Below are 16,370 nucleotides of genomic sequence, written 5' to 3'. Positions count from 1 at the left end.
CCCGCGCACGCTGAGTTTTTGTTTCTGTCTCGAACTAACATCTACAATAGATGTTACGTTTCCTTACGTGTTCCCGTGTTTGACTACAGTCTCTTGAACTATTAACAACAGTTACATATCAACCAGACATGTCTTGAACTGAAGTATGTAGTTTTGTGACAGTGTGCAGAGAGGCCCGAAAACCCTGTAACAGCAAACAGTTGGAACCGACTATCTGAGACGTGTCTGGTAGGATCTCAGTAAACTATATGTTCGTGACACTGCTGGAATCATCAAATCTGCAGCAATCCAAACGAACGTAAAGAAGTGATAGGGTTACTCAAGAAATCCGAATAATATTATTACGCTTGCTATGGTGTAATGTATTGTTTATTACACAGAAAATAGGGAGAGATTGTAATCATTTTATACCATACAATTCCAGTGCTTACTGGGTCATCGTAAATTATAGAAACACCAACAGAGCAATCCAGGTAGTATAGGGTCAAGTAAGACCATCTACAGTCCGTAGAACAGCAATATAAAACTTAGTCCAGTTGAAATCCAGTAAAAAGCCAGGTAACGAAAGTACGACGTAAGCGAGGAAGATGCTTAAGCACACCAGGATTCGAAGTACCTTGCGACTGCGCTGTAGCTGGGAATGTGTCCCTGGGTTCACGCCAGTGGCCAGGCGTAACTGATAGCGGACATCGCAGGGTGTCAACCTCACCTTGCTAGCGGGTGACATATGTATGAGATTGGTGCAATAGTTCGCAGCATTTTTGTTTCGTATTTTGGTGTTCCGGTTCCTATGGTTTTATTTCTCGACTCATTTTTGATTTGTAGTTCACTTTTGTTATTTGAGTCTACAATTGGCACTTTGTAAACAGGAGATAGTGAGTGGAGTCGTGGACGCTAGAAGACCGAGTGCCAAGTGGAGATATAGGTACATTTCCGCTATATTCTTCTGTCTGAGATCAATAATACGTTGACAACAGAGAAGGCAGCGAGAAACATTTTCTCGCTGTATGGGGATAAAGCTGCTGGACAGAGCACAACAGTAAAATGTTTTTCCCGTTTAAGGAGGATAGTTTTGACATTAATGGCTCTTCACATTCAGAAAGACTTTCGGGGTTTGATGACGATGGGTTAGACGCGTTAATCCACAATGATCCATGTCAGGGTACTTGAGAACTAGAAAATGTGATGAACTGTGATCATATTTTCACCATCGTGTGGCATTTGCGTGCAATGGGAAAGTTTCAAAAATCGGGTGTATGGGCACTGCATACCCTAAGCCAGAACCATAAAAATAGGTCGGTGCCCTTATGTGCATCTCTGCCTCCTCATTATCAACTGGATCGTCAACAACCCATCGTTCGAATGGTTTATTATCGCTGCTGACGAGAAATCTAGTGTTCTTATAGTAACACATTGAAAAAAGGAATGCCTGAGCCCAAATAAAACAGCAACTCTCCATACACAGACCTACTAGCTTCCACAAACGATAATATAATGGATCCAGTAAACAGTGACAGTGAGGTGTTCCACGAATTACATTCGTGAGATATAACCATCACTGCTGAAATTTACTGTCAGCAACTCAGACATCTTGCAGAAACATCGAAGAACAACGGCCATCAACACTGTGTGAAGTGATGCTAATCCGCGATAACTCCCGCCCGCATTCTACTAGTACACTTTCATCAACTCACCCCGATAAATACGTGTTTCATAGCTAAGAGGGAACTAGCGTCAGCTCCAATTTAATCATATCACGCCACAAGGAGAATGACCTCGCACTGCACAAACAAGAGAAAGGAAATCAATTCTCTCTACATTCATATCACGTCGTTTAAGACGTTTCTCCCGAATATGGCTCGAGTTTCTAAAACCTTCGTTCGTCAATGTGTTATAATATTCCAATTTAACACAGAATTAAGTGTTATCACCGTTTTGTGAATAGTGTTATAAATGTGATGGTGTGGGAGTCGCCTGTAGCCTGAATTAATTTGTAACTCTAAGTGAAATATCTCTCGACAAATTCCTCGAAAGCAACGTATTTACTAAAATCTTTTCAAGACTTCCTCCCAATCGAGAAGTTATGCCGTCGGCCGCGTTGTAACAGTCAATGAACTTTTAGGAAATTATCAGTTATAAATCAAATTAATTACTAACATATTTTCCATTTTAAATAAACAGTCTTCAATCAGAATCCTACAGCTGAAAACATGTACCTGCATCGGTAATTTGCATGGCATGATTTTTACACATCCACCTGGATGTTTTATCAACTGTAAAAGTCTATGACTGAAATAGTACCATAGCCCCGTAAATAAGCTTTTTTAGCGGGCTCATCTCTGATGGTACTGAATCATTTTTCTGCAGGTGACTAATTTACACGCTGTCTTACGGAAGAAAAGCAGCAATCTGGAGAATACCTTCTTTAGCTTTAAACAATTATTATTAAACTTCAAGTGATTTGCTTTTATTGTGGGTCAGTCAGAGGACAGAAATCTTTTTCGAGTAGTTGGAATCAATCCTCACGCTCACGCTTAAGTTGTGCGTGACTAAGTGCTATCAAAAGATATTCTCGCTCTCTCTCTCTCTCTCTCTCTCTCTCTCTCTCTCTCTATTAAATGCATTTTATTTTAGGTGTTGAGAAAGTTCCACAAAATGTGACGTGATTCACAAGTCTAAGATTTCATTTGTTACAAATAACGAAGGTAATCAAAAAAATTGTCCATAATGTTTTTATCGTTTCAATAATAAGTCATTACGCTGAGTTTTTGATATCCAAGAGAAGTGTACCAACGATGACAGACCAAAAAACGAAACGGCTACAAAAGTGGTGGAAGCTCATCCGTGCAAGGAAAAGTCTGCTTTATATGCCGTAAAGATTTCGGAGAGTGTATTTCGGTGTACAAAGGGTTATTTCTCACTTGTCTTGCTAAGGAGAGAGCCGTGAAGGGAATATACTACGTAACTGATGTGTACTATCTGGATCCACAAAGTGAATGAGAAGAGGCCTGCATTGCAAAAGAAGTAATCAGGAGATTCCACGCCATAGAAGTGTTCTGAAAGTTGTAGAACTGAGGGATGTGAGGCAAGAACTGTTGCAGCATCCAGTTTTTTTACTAGATTTCACAACGTCTGACTTTCACCCACTCCAGTCTCTAAAGAATTTTGCGCATGGACAATCTTTCAGTTTAAGTGGTTATAACAGTAATGCGTGATGTTCTGTGGCTATTTCAGAAAGACATTTTGAGCGCTGGAACCCAGTCACAGGAAGAACATTCGGCAAATACATACACCACACAGAGGGCTACACCGAAAAAGTAATTTTTATCTCAGACGATAATTTTTAACTTAGATGTCGATACCTTTCACCGTTATATAATTATTTTTGATGAATCATTTGGTGTAGACAGTGTTCACAATATAGATTTATTATATTTGAGGGTGGCCAAAGGTCCATAACTGGCCACAATTGAAAATACGCTATTTCGACTATGTATGGAAAAACACAATAACAAAACGTTTTTTCGTGTGTAATTTCATCCATTGTACTGCTAAACAATAAAGCAATATATCGTAATCATGCAAAATACATTAATTGCGATCAAATTTTTTATTGCAGTTTATCATCTTATTACAAGGTATGATTCCTATGCTTGAAGAAATTTATTGATATATTCTATGCGTACATGAGTCTCTTGTGTGCTCCTTGTAACATTTCATAAAAAGATGGACTTCGTGAACTCATATACAAACGGCACATGTAAAAAAAAATTGAGGGTATTTTTATAAGTTTGCTGAATTTGTGCGGTAATATTTGTTGCACGAGGCCTGGAGGACGCCAAATAACACCCGCCACATTGATGAAACGCAGAAGAAGAGGAGCCGGAGCCATCTGTTGATCGCCAACCAAAGCGTCACGGCCAAGTGCAGAGCTACGGCCAAAGATGTCTGATATTCAGTGCTTTCTAAAATAAAGTTTGAGGTTACTCCGACACTGGGTATAATGCAGCGAAAATTACTTATAACTGAAGCATGGGATACCACCCGTCAGCTTTTAGCCATGACATAGTCAACACGTCGAAATAAAAATAAAAAAAAGGAATCGTTCCTAAGTCCAACACTCTGAACAATCATTTAATTTTCTAACATGCTCACGTTCGTTCACTGCATTTTCACACGTAGGTTCAGTGCTCAGGTTTACAGTTTCATTTTCGTCATCCACTGATGTTGAGCTTCTTGGCTTTTCACTCGCACAAGAATTATTGACTTTTAGTTTTTTAGATGTAGGAGAACAAGTAAAATAGTTTGTTAGTTTTCTGCTTGAAACACTCAATGACATCGCTTTTTCCACCAAAAACGGCACTGGTATCGTTCGTATTGCAATTACCAACACGAAGAAAAGAAGTAAAAAAACTACGTCCGTGAAATAAATCTTTGGCTCTCTTACAAGTTCTCAACAACGTAAAAAGTTTAGGGGTACGCGTCCCCCAGTGTTCCCGCAGAAAAACATCACTGCTGATATTATTACATCAGCAGCAAAAATTTACAGCTGTTTTTATTGTTAATGACGGAATACAGTATTTAAAAGAGAATTTACATTTATTGGTCTTTATACAATGAAGAAAGGCTCCGTAAGATGCAGTGTTTGTTCGGATTAACAGCTGTCACATTCGTCAAAAGTCATCTCCATAAGCATATCTTATGCAAGAAAAGTAAATCTAATGCAAGAAGAGACAGTGAGTACAATATTTCAAAGTTTACTATACAATGTGACGTGGGAATACATTTATTATCAGCATACAAGTAAAAGAAAGTAGCAAAAGAAATTTCTACCTAATTACTGCGAATCGAAATTTGTCAGCAGATCGAGAATTCTGTTCAAAGTAGAAACTGAACTATAAGAAGTTATGTCCATTGCCACGTCGCTGAAACCACAATCGTATAATAACAACCATCATCATATTAAGTTAAAATTTAAAGTAAAAGCCTGAAAAAATTAAGGCTACTAAATCATATACCTACAATATTATAACTAATGCATATCAGTTATGACCCAAACCATACGTTAAATATGCACAGGTTTACATAACAACAAATGAAGGTAATCAGAAGAGGACAGTATGCTGAGCGCCGAGAGTAGCATGGTTGCGCTTATCCCACAATATGTAGGTATATTAAGGATTTGTGAGAGTCATTTGGCACCATTGAATTAGCAAAGCCTTTTATCGTAGATTTTAAAATACACATTAACTGAAAACTCTTTCCGCTCATTCAAAACCTTTTCTGGCTCTTTTCTTTTCGCACATTGCCTATGAGGCTCCTCCAGCGCATCTTATGACAACTGCTGTGGTGCTTTTTCAGGCAAGAACTGAATCGGAACTTCTATTAAACAGTATACTCTACTCAAGTAAATGTATGCAGTATTACGGAGAAGAACTTTAGTTTCACGACGTAGTACTTCTCGATAGTCTTTGAGTTCGGAAATGTCCCTGTTGTATTAGGGAAACCAAATTGAATTCTTCACAGCCGTGCAGTTGCTGTCAGGCAGCATTAATTTATATATAAGAAGAGAAAATTGTTAGTAAACTCAGAGCATTTCTAAATCTTCTTTACAACAAGTCGTGCACTAATCTATCGCTGATTAACGGTGTCAGCAATCCGGCGGAATATCAAAATCAGCTCCTCTGTTACACTTCTGTTTAAGGGACTAAATCGTAGAACACTAATATCGGCAGTACCAAATTACAGCCAAAAAACTTTATTTGGTTATTTAATCATCTTTGAAGCAAAATATTTCAGAGCAAAGGTTGAAGTATTTGAGTATTTTATACAACTAACACAATTTCTTCTTCTTCTTGTCATTTATTTCTGAAATTGTCTTACTACGCATATAAATTTCAAGAAAAAGGTGTAGGAAGATACTCTGAATCGTATTCGGCAGCCTACAGCCAAAGTCGACTAGTAATAAAGATAACTAGTACCGCCTGTGGTTGTAATACGACAAATTGCGTTCATAAAGTAACAAAACTCAGTTTTTTAATGTAAGTAATAGCAATGTATTAATATACAGATTCGTAGTTCTTAGCTCAACACTAAGCAGATTTTTTGGTCTCGTCTGTACGCTATGAAGAGAGGAATGAGAAAGGGTGGAGAGGAAGGAAAATAGCATGATAGACAAAAACAGGAGAAATTGTTGCTATATTCTATTTCACGATACAGAACATTTTTAGGAAATATTCTTTCATCTTCTCTAAATGTATTTCATCGCTATGTTGCCAGACATAAAACTTCAAACCATCGAAGGTCGAAATATACTTCTTTCAACATGTAACTGACCATGTGTAAAAACTGGTTGTTTGAATAAAATCTCAACTTTTTCTAATGTTTGTCCCTGTGAATTAGTAATTTTAATGGAAAAATTGTCAATTATGTTCCTCGAACCTGAAATTAAAATATTACCCAAATATTACCTGGGTAGTAATTATTACTTTCGTAGGGACTATCACAAGTTATTGTCACTGCTATTTTTGCTTCACCTGACACAGCATTGAGCTCATCATCTTTAATACAGTAGATTATTCGTTCTGTTGGTGCTGGAATAGCTGATTTTTAACGCAGACTGTAATAAATGTTCTCTTCAATATTGCGGTAAATGTCATTACTGATATTTTTTTGATCACCGAGCAATGGGTGGGGTATTTCAATAATATGAGCACCAAGCTATGAAAATTTCCTTGGTTGATCGTTACCAATTTGTTCTACAAAATACGTACACTCTACTTCATGTACCAAAGCCCTTACATTTTTATTTAAAGTAACATAGTGAGATTTATAAAAGTCATACAAGTGAAGTTCTTTACCTTGAATAAATGATCCCATTTATCTGCAACTGTATTCATTTTTCTGTCGGTGCAAGTACATTACATTCACTGAATTCCGACCCATTCGGGTAATTCCTTCGTGGTGCGTTCTTTACTTCTTTTTGTTTTTGTTTTTTGTTTTAGAGCGCAAGTATTAGAGCGAAGTCAGTATTGGCTAACAATGCGTTCTTACAAAATTTATTCAACATGGTGGCTCTTCTTGGATCGTCCCCCTCCTCCTCCCCTTGTGTGTAGATGTGGCAACTTGGTAATTATAGCAATACGCAAATTAATAAAATTTATATGCTAATTAAACTCAAAATGGTGGGAAATTTAAGAAAAAGAAGAGAAATAAAAAGGTGGAGCGAATTCCAAATTTTGGAGCGCTAGTTCACAATAGCACCACCAGAGACCTTCCCATCTATCGCTTCCTGTCTCCAGTCCCTCACTTCACTCCTGATTACGTATCTATATATGACTCAAAAACGTCGGTAACTGATATTTAAAACAAATAGCAAACATCACCTAACACGTACGGCAAGTTGAATAGAGTATACATCCTCTGCCATCATCTCCGGGCCAATGCGCGGTGCCAGAAAAAAATGCATCATACAACCTTCGAAATTGCGCATGCATAGTGTCTGTTGAAGGCTAGCAGTGCGCAGCCACTAGCTGTCCATCTGTTGCAGCAGCCGGCTGCTTGTTCTTGCATCAAGTGCGGTGGTGATGCGATCGCGTAATAGTGATGAGAAGTACGAACAGTGCGTTTACGTGTTCGTTGTGTTCATTCAGCTGGTAGTACCCTACTGTTTCGTCACCTAACGATGCGGCTCCGTTTCGTGGTTGTAAAATACCGAGAAGCTAAATAACTCTAACGGAATCCCTTCTAGCGTAGGTCTCAAGCCGCCCACTCTAAAGCGACTGCGGCTTCAAAGGTGCTGTTAGATAGATGGGAGGACAAACAAAGAATGTTAAACATTGCAACTGCCTCATCATTCAGCTGCTGCTTCAAAGCTATCTTTGCATCTGTATGAGTCGTGGTTGGATATGGGTAGGAACCATCTCACCCTATGGTGGCAGTTTCAAAGGTCTTCCTACAAAAACAGTGGTGAACATATGCCCTCGGCGACAAAAAAAGAGGTTTCGAGATACAGTCCCTTCTTCAAAGACATCCATGGATCTGAAGAAAATTGTGAGGCTGGCTGCTTTGACATAGACGACAAGGCACTCTCCAGGGGGGGGGGGGGGGGGATAGGTGCAGCATGCCGACAAAGAACTTTCTTTAACTCATGGGTTAAAGCAGTCGGTGGCTTTGATAAACATGGCAACAGTTTATACCGGGACAGATGGAAAACACCACCAAAGGCTTCCCTGCCCTTTTCAATTTATCTCACTGTTAGACTTCTTCTATGAAGAGTCTGGAGGTAAGCTGTTACCCTCTGTCTATGTGGGAACTCGCAGTTGTGGCTGAACCAAGACAATTTCTCTTATGGGTCCCAGCACAGGTCAGCGGGTCTCTACTTCTCAAAGACAAAGAGGACTGCCAGGTCCACGCCTTGAGCTGCAGCAAAAATATCCCCAAATGCCACTCAACCTTACCGCCGCACACCAGTTCCGCAAGACGGAAGGGTCTGTGGAAAAACACTTATCCATCAGCTAACGAGTTACTTGGAAAGCGCAAGCCGGAAGGCGATGCGGAAATCCCGAGACCACAAATGGTTATCAGCGAGCGCTGCAAGTCGTGGGTGGCCTCTGAAAGGGGTGCGTGGCATCACTAGGCGATCTTATCACCAAGTGTTGTCATATTTCATGCAAATGAGGATGATTGCACATTGAACATCATCTTCCACACACTTCATTCACTGCTGACGATCATGCAGTTTTCACTCCATCCCTGACGTCACGCTTTAGACACGCTACATGCATATAAAATGCTAGAGCAGGCATTGCATACAACGAAACTAAGCATGAAACGTCCTGTATGCTTAACAGTTTAGTTGTTGCTTTGTCACAGAGTGAGAAATAGCATTCCATTTTTTGAATCTGTTTAAGTGAAGAACGAAGTAATAATACTAAAGTTCAACGCGATCACACATTTTCTGAAGGAAGTATCACTACCTTGCATATTTCAGTAGCAATCAATGCTCATTTAGCGTCATCCAACAAACAAAATCCGATTTGGTGAAAAAAAGTGTGTATAAGTGATGCGAAATTCTTAAATAATTTCGAATAAAACAAATTAATTAAATTCAGCATATTTAGCATGTGGATGTATTTAATTACTTTTATCATCACACTTTTCCTGAATTTAAGACAAGAAAAATATCAGTTTTATAACAACCTTCACTTACACAAGCAAATTTAAAACATAGAAACAATAACTGAAATAACTACCGCAAATACGTAGGGTGAAGCCACCCTTACCCTCAGGGGGTACTCTTAAAATTTAGTAGACAAAAAGTTAAAGTAACCCTAAATTTTAAACGGCTGTAAGGCCCTTAAATAAAACCCACAAAAGTGTAATAATGTTATTAAGTGGAAGTTACTAAATTAAATTACACAACAATTAAGAACAGAAACTAAGTACCGTAATTTTCCAATGAGTTACAACAAGTGTGTAACCAAGTTAGGCCAAACTGACTATCAAGAGCAGTGAATTACAGATGGAATTTAAACTTTCAAAGCTTTTTTCTTTCGAGTCCTCGGTCTTCTGACTGGTTCCATGCAGCCCGCCAAATATTCCTCTCCCGTGCCTCTCAGAGTAGCACTTCAACGTAAGTCCTCAATTATTTGCTGCATGTATTCCAGTCTCTGTATTCCATTACAGATTCTGCCCTCACAGCTCCCCCTAGTACCCTGGAAGTCATTCCTGATGTCTTAACACATGTCTTCTCATCGTGTCCCTTCTCCTTGCCAACTATTCCACATATTTCATTCTTCTCCGTTTCTGCGCAGAACCACCTCGTTCAACATCAGTCCATCTCGTTTCCAGCATTTGTCTGCACCACCACATCTGGAACGCTTCCATTCTCTTCTGTTTCGGTTTTGTTTTCACATTCCTATTTTATGAGTCAGTCAATCATTTCTTTTTCGACTTCTTCACATTTTTCATTCATCCATTTGGTCTTAGCTTCCCTGCAATTCCTATTTATTTCATCCCTAAGAGGCTTGAATTTCTGTATTTTTGAATTTCCCTGAACATCTTTGTACTTTCTTCTATCATCGATCAACTCAAGTAATTTTTTCTCTTACCAATGTTTTCTTCGCAATTACCTGCTTTGCACCTAGGTTTTCCTTTCCAACTTCTGTTATCGCATGTTTAGTGATGTCCATTCCACTTCAATTGTATTGCCAATGGAGCTGTTCCTCAGTGCTGTATCTGTAGCCTTATAAAACTTCAATCGTATCTCGTCATTTCTTAGAAATTTTGTATCCCACTTCTTCACATGTTGACTCTTCCTGACTAATCTGTTAAACTTCAGCCTAATCGTCATCGCTACTACATTGTAATCTGAGTCTATAACTGCTCCTGGGTAAGCCTCACAATCAAGTACATGAAATCTTCGAGTAAGAACCCGCCTTTTCCAGGTATACCTCCTACTCTTGTGATTGATGAACAGGAATTTACTATTACTAGGTGAAATATTTTACAGAACTCAATCTTTCTTCTCTCTCATTGCTTGTCCAAACCCATATTCTCTTTTAACCTTTTCTTCTACTCCTTTCCCTACAACTGCTGTCCGATCCATCATGACTATTAGATTTTCATCTCCCATTACGTACTGTATTACTCTTGTAATATCCACATATACTTTCTCTATCTCTTCATATTCAGCTTGAGAAGTCGTCATGATACCTGAACTGTATCTGTCGTTGTTGGCCGGCCAGCGTGGCCGAGCGGTTCTAGGCGCTTCAGTCTGGAACAGCGTGACCGCTACGTTCGCAGATTCGAATCCAGACACACGGATGTGTGTGATGTCCTTAGGTTAGTTAGGTTTAAGTAGTTCTAAGTTGTTGGGGACTCATGACCTCAGATATTAAGTGCCATAGTGCTCAGAGACATTTGTACAATTCTGTCGTTGTTGTTTTCCTGTCGACTCTGATAAGAGCAATACCATCACAGAACTGTTCACAGTAACACGTTCTATTCATAACAAATACTACTCCCAATATACCATTTTCTGCTCCTGCTGATATTACGCTGTAATCATCTGAACAGTAATCCTGGTCTTCCCTCCATTTCACGTCACTGACCCTTGATTTAGACTTTACATTTCCCTTTTCAAATATTGTAGCATCCGTACCCCTTCAAGCCTCTGATTCCAGGCCGTTACTCATAGAAAATAATCCTTTTGTCCGTTATTCAAGCTTTCTCTCATGGTTACCTCCCGTTTGGCATTCCTCTGGGGGACTATTCCGTAATCTTTTGCCAATGGCGAGATCATCATGAGACTTTTTCAATTACTGGCCACATGTCGTGTAGATACATGTTATGTGCCTCTAATGCAGTTGTTTCCATTTCCTTCTGCATCCTGTTTCCGTTGAACATTGTTGATTCTTCCGCCTTTAGAGGCAGTTTTCCATCTCAAGTACAAGAGAGTGCCCTGAACCTCCGTCCGCTTCTCCGCCCTCTTTGACAAGGCCTTTGGTAGAAAGGGGGGGGACTTCTTATGGCAGAAGTCTTTCACTGTGATGTCCGGAATTAAAAAAAAAGGAGGGTGGTAATTTTTTGTTTTTGTTTTGTTGTAAGGAAAGAACGAAAAAAGGGTGAATAAAGGTGAAGGGAAGTGGTTCTATTTTTACTGGAATGAACTAATTGATGGACATCACAAAAATTTATTTTACCTATTTTTTTTTTTACTCATCGAAGAAGACAACACAACACATATAAAAGAAATCATCACACTAATGTTATCTACAGAATGATCGTTTCACAAGACACTTTCTAGCTCGACTGACTCTTGAGACTGAACTAGACTCGACTGACTCTACTCTCTCTCTGGACCACAGCCTCTTCACGTCCCTCTGGACCAGAGATTTCAACTGTGATTCGCACGCCGATTATTTAATTAATCGTACAGCCGATGGGCGCGCGCTTGGCACGTCATTTAAATGGGGTTAAACGCACACCGCGAGAGGCGTGGGCTAGCGGTGTCTTACAGGTATCGCCACACGGCCCCCTCTACTGGTGCGTAAGTTTTTCAAACTTCGCGGCAGTACCAGATTTGAGTTGACGAACAAGGTTGTGCAGTGTTTGCACCAGCATTATACAACATTTTCAAACATATGACAAGTACATACATATATAAAGAATTATAGCCTAAAGTACAAAGTTTAAGTAAATATACATAAATTGTTGCACATTACAAAATAGCTTCTTTGAAATTGATCAATGGATGATTCATTTTTTTTTTAGAGAGGTGCCTGCACCGTTGGCTGTCCTGTTATTAAGACAATAGCTGCTACCCTGTATACACAGTTCTTATTGTGTCGACCAGTGAGCACTATGCTTTGCCTCAGTTCAGTGTGGTGCGTCGTGCGAAGCACAGTAAAAGTCACAGCACCACAACTTTGTTTACTTTACAGTTTGCACATCAGGACAATAGGTAATGAATCTGCTTACGACAAAAGAACACAAAAGGTCATACAATTTGGTTTTAAGTTGTCGATGACAACAAAGTTCACGTCAGTATTGTTGGTGTTTAAGAGTGGCTGTGCGTGCACGAGTGCAGTAATTTTGATAAAGTGGTCCATCCACCACGCACCGCGGCACTGCGTACAGCCTCGCGCTCGGGTCCGCTGTTGAGGTATAATAGGCGGTGACACGTCTGGCGGCGCCACCCCTTACGACGGACGCGACAGTACTGGTAGCCGCATCCGAAGACCGTACAACGCAGACTTCCAAGCACTTTCCAAGGTAGGGATCACTGTGATACGCATCATTGCACTTTATCGTAGAATTTGAGATTAAACTTATCACTTTGTACGGAAAACACTTTTCTATCATATTTTTACTCTTGACTGGTTGATTTCTCTTTATCAACACTATTTGATTTTTTTTTACACTGTTCAGAAGGGAGGTTCGACGTCCTGTTCCTTCTGAGAACACATTTTCACAGACACTTCACTTTTGAGCAAAATTACACTTTGCACCTTTTCTCCTTTTATATTAGGTGCACATAGTAAGACTGTTTTGTGTGTAGCCTTCACAAGAGGACATTTAAGTTTTGAATAGGCAAGTTCAAAAATACATAGAAAAAATGGACATGTACATATACATAAAATGATTACCTACTATAGACATGAAATTCAATATACATAATACAAATGAACTTCTTCGTAGCTAAGTTGCTACATAGCCATTGAAATACTTTGCTAGTCGTGACCTGTCAAACTCTCCCAAAATTCACATTTATATAGAGAATACTAGTTGTTTACATCCTCAAAAACCTACAATTAGACATGTTTTGCTAGTCGTGTCCTGTGAAACTTTACAAAATTCAGATTTATATTGAGATTGCTAGTTGTTTACATTTACAAAATTTTACAAGTAGACATGACATGACATATTTATGTACACGAAATTCAGGTTGTGCCATCTATTTCTTGCTGTGCATGTGCACTAACGGAGTACTATCTCCTTCTTTACAGAATATTGAAATCTATGGCATCTGCCATCAAGAATTCTGCAAAACTCGACGAGAGACCCTAAGTGCTGCAAATTATGAATGGACAAAATATACAAAAGAATAGTGCAAAAACCTCACTACCCCACTATCCATCGTCCAGCAGTGGGCAAGGAGGTGGGAGTAGGATCAAGATAGAAGGATTGGGTTATATTCATATTTACAAAATCTTCATCAATACAGTAGTGTTTTCACACATGTGTGCGACGAATAGTGTATCTGTTTGCGTAACGTATGCATCATAAACTTTGCCATTTCGCAAGTGTCACTGACTTTAAGCCAATTCATGTTGTATTCAGTTTCATCCTTTAAAGTTGATCCGAATTGCTGTTTAAGCAAAAAGAAATTCAATGATCATTGTCAATCACTTCCTGTAAATCAGTCAAAGATTTTTGCAAGAATCAATGTGAGTACCGTATATGGTTTAATTCACTCGTTGAATCAGTCATGTTTAGGTAAATACGCGCTTAATGACACGGTAGTTTATATTCCTGAAAAAAATTCGGTCAGTAAACGTACTAATAAATGACTATAGGATCCTTCCATAAGAGGTGTACTTTAGTGAGTATCACGTAGTAAAATAAATATATGAATTTCCTGTAGGTAAAGGAAAATGAATGAGCTTTAGTTTCCATAAAGACAAGAAAATCGCTGTGTCCACGAAGACAGCTGCGTCGTACTGCTTCACACACAAATCTTCAAAAACTTATCCACTTTGCCGAAAGAGAAAGAAAAATCTCATACACTAAAGTATGTTTTCTTGTAATCGTGAATTGTACGTCGTACCGGTAGTCGTGTAGTTTTTGTTTCCTGGTCGAGAACATGAGCAGAGAGCGGGAGACTTCGTATCCTAGCAATTGTTTTATGAGAGTCGCATTTTCTTAACTCTGGTCCAGACAGAACGACATAAAATTGCATAACTTATATACTATCCCACTTACACAAATACATATGTCCATGCCCTCACAGTATCAAGTGCTAGATTTCACCTAAATTACTTCACAGGATAAAAACATTTTTTTTAAATAGTGTTAATGTTAGTGAGTTCATAAGTTCGTAACCATTAAACACGACCTTCGTAAATGTAGAATACGAATCTTACGAAGGCAGCCTGCATGCATGGTACTACACAATTAGCCTGTGTAAAGAATGAGATTCTATAACGACAGCAATTTTTATTCACTACGTAAGCAGATTATTTATTTCGCTGTGGCTGATAAACATTTTTCCTCCACAATGACACAATGACCTATGTACAAAATTTACGTTTGTTACGATGGATAGCACACAATCTCTTTATGCCAAGCGTGAGATAATGGTTATTTAAATAGGGCACATACCAAATAAGTTTTTCTTTCTCCTTTTTTATTGCCTACACGGCGAATCATTTCTCATTAACATCTATCAGTATTCATACACACGTATCGTTTTCATTCATACAGCTTCATATAATTAATATTCACCTTTCTTCTCATAGAACACCTTCAATATAAATCGCAAATCATCAAATAATACTACGTGGTGGCATCATTGGCTCACACACAACGAAATCCTCATCATCATCATAAAAACTACCTTATAAACTAAAATTCACATTCATTCTTTCACACTCATTTCAGCACAATCATTCACTCATGCTGGCGTATAGTATAGCATTCTGGTGGCTCTCAAATTCATCACAGTTATTAACATAATAAAATCTTTTTTCTTGTACATAGTTTCCTGTTCTAGAAAATGCCTGTTTAAGGAGTAAGTTTGGTCGCTAACTTCGTTGTCCTTGGCTAGTAGTCAAATTATTCGTAGCATAGTAAATATAACGTAGATTAAATAGTTCTTGGATTGTAATGTTTAATGTAGATTTGCTATAGTTTAATGCGTTATGATTCTTGGCATTGACTAACAATTAACACTAACATTTTAGCTGTAACTAGCACATCCTTTCTCTTTCTCTTACTTTACATACTGCTTTAAGTGGTGGTGGGCGTAAAATCCTTTAACTTTCTGTGTTGTAGGGTATGCTAATAAATAACATTCAGGGTGAGGAATATCGACGATCCGGTATGGACCTGAGTAAACTAATAGCCATTTCTTAAGCAAACGTTTTAGCCTCGTAGATTTGGGATGGGTTGTGAGCAATACCAAATCATCAATTTCGAACACACGTGTCGGTCTGACCCGTTTATCAAATGTTTTCTTCCGGAGCTCCGCAGTGTGTGCCAGGGTAATGGCAGCTTGCCTTACCTTTTCCTGCAAAGAAATATCGTTCGAAGACAACTTAGGCAGGGGACTTGACCATGAGTTTTTTTCTGGTTCGTCTGATAATAACTCGGCAGGTGAGAATCCGGTTGAACTATGTGGCAAATTGTTCGCAATGTACTCGAACGGAGCGAGGTATTCTATCCATTTGGAATGTTTTGTAGAAGAATGGATGCGCATAAATTGATTAAATTCTTTAAAAATTCGCTCAACGGGGTTACCCTGTGGGTGAAATCGGGAAGTAAGAACATGTTTAATATCGGAATCTTGCAGAAATGATTTCCACTTTGCACTCGTAAAGTACGATGCATTGTCCGTTAGGACAGCGACAGGTTTTCCGACGCGGGCTAGGTAGTCGGCCGAAAAGCGTCGAATGATAGCCGCAACAGTGGCTGTGCGCAAGGCGTACAATTTCACATACTTAGTAAAAACGTCCAATACAGCCAAAATGTATTTAGCACCACCGCGGGATTGTGGATAGGGTCCGCCAATGTCTACGGAAATCAAATCAAGCGGTTGCTTTGGAAGAATGGGACGCAATTCAATTGATGCATGTTTGTTCAAATAT

The sequence above is a fragment of the Schistocerca gregaria genome, chromosome 2 (assembly GCF_023897955.1).
Source record: "Schistocerca gregaria isolate iqSchGreg1 chromosome 2, iqSchGreg1.2, whole genome shotgun sequence".
NCBI classification, from domain to species: Eukaryota; Metazoa; Arthropoda; class Insecta; order Orthoptera; family Acrididae; genus Schistocerca; species Schistocerca gregaria.
This window is presented reverse-complemented; position numbering follows the sequence as displayed.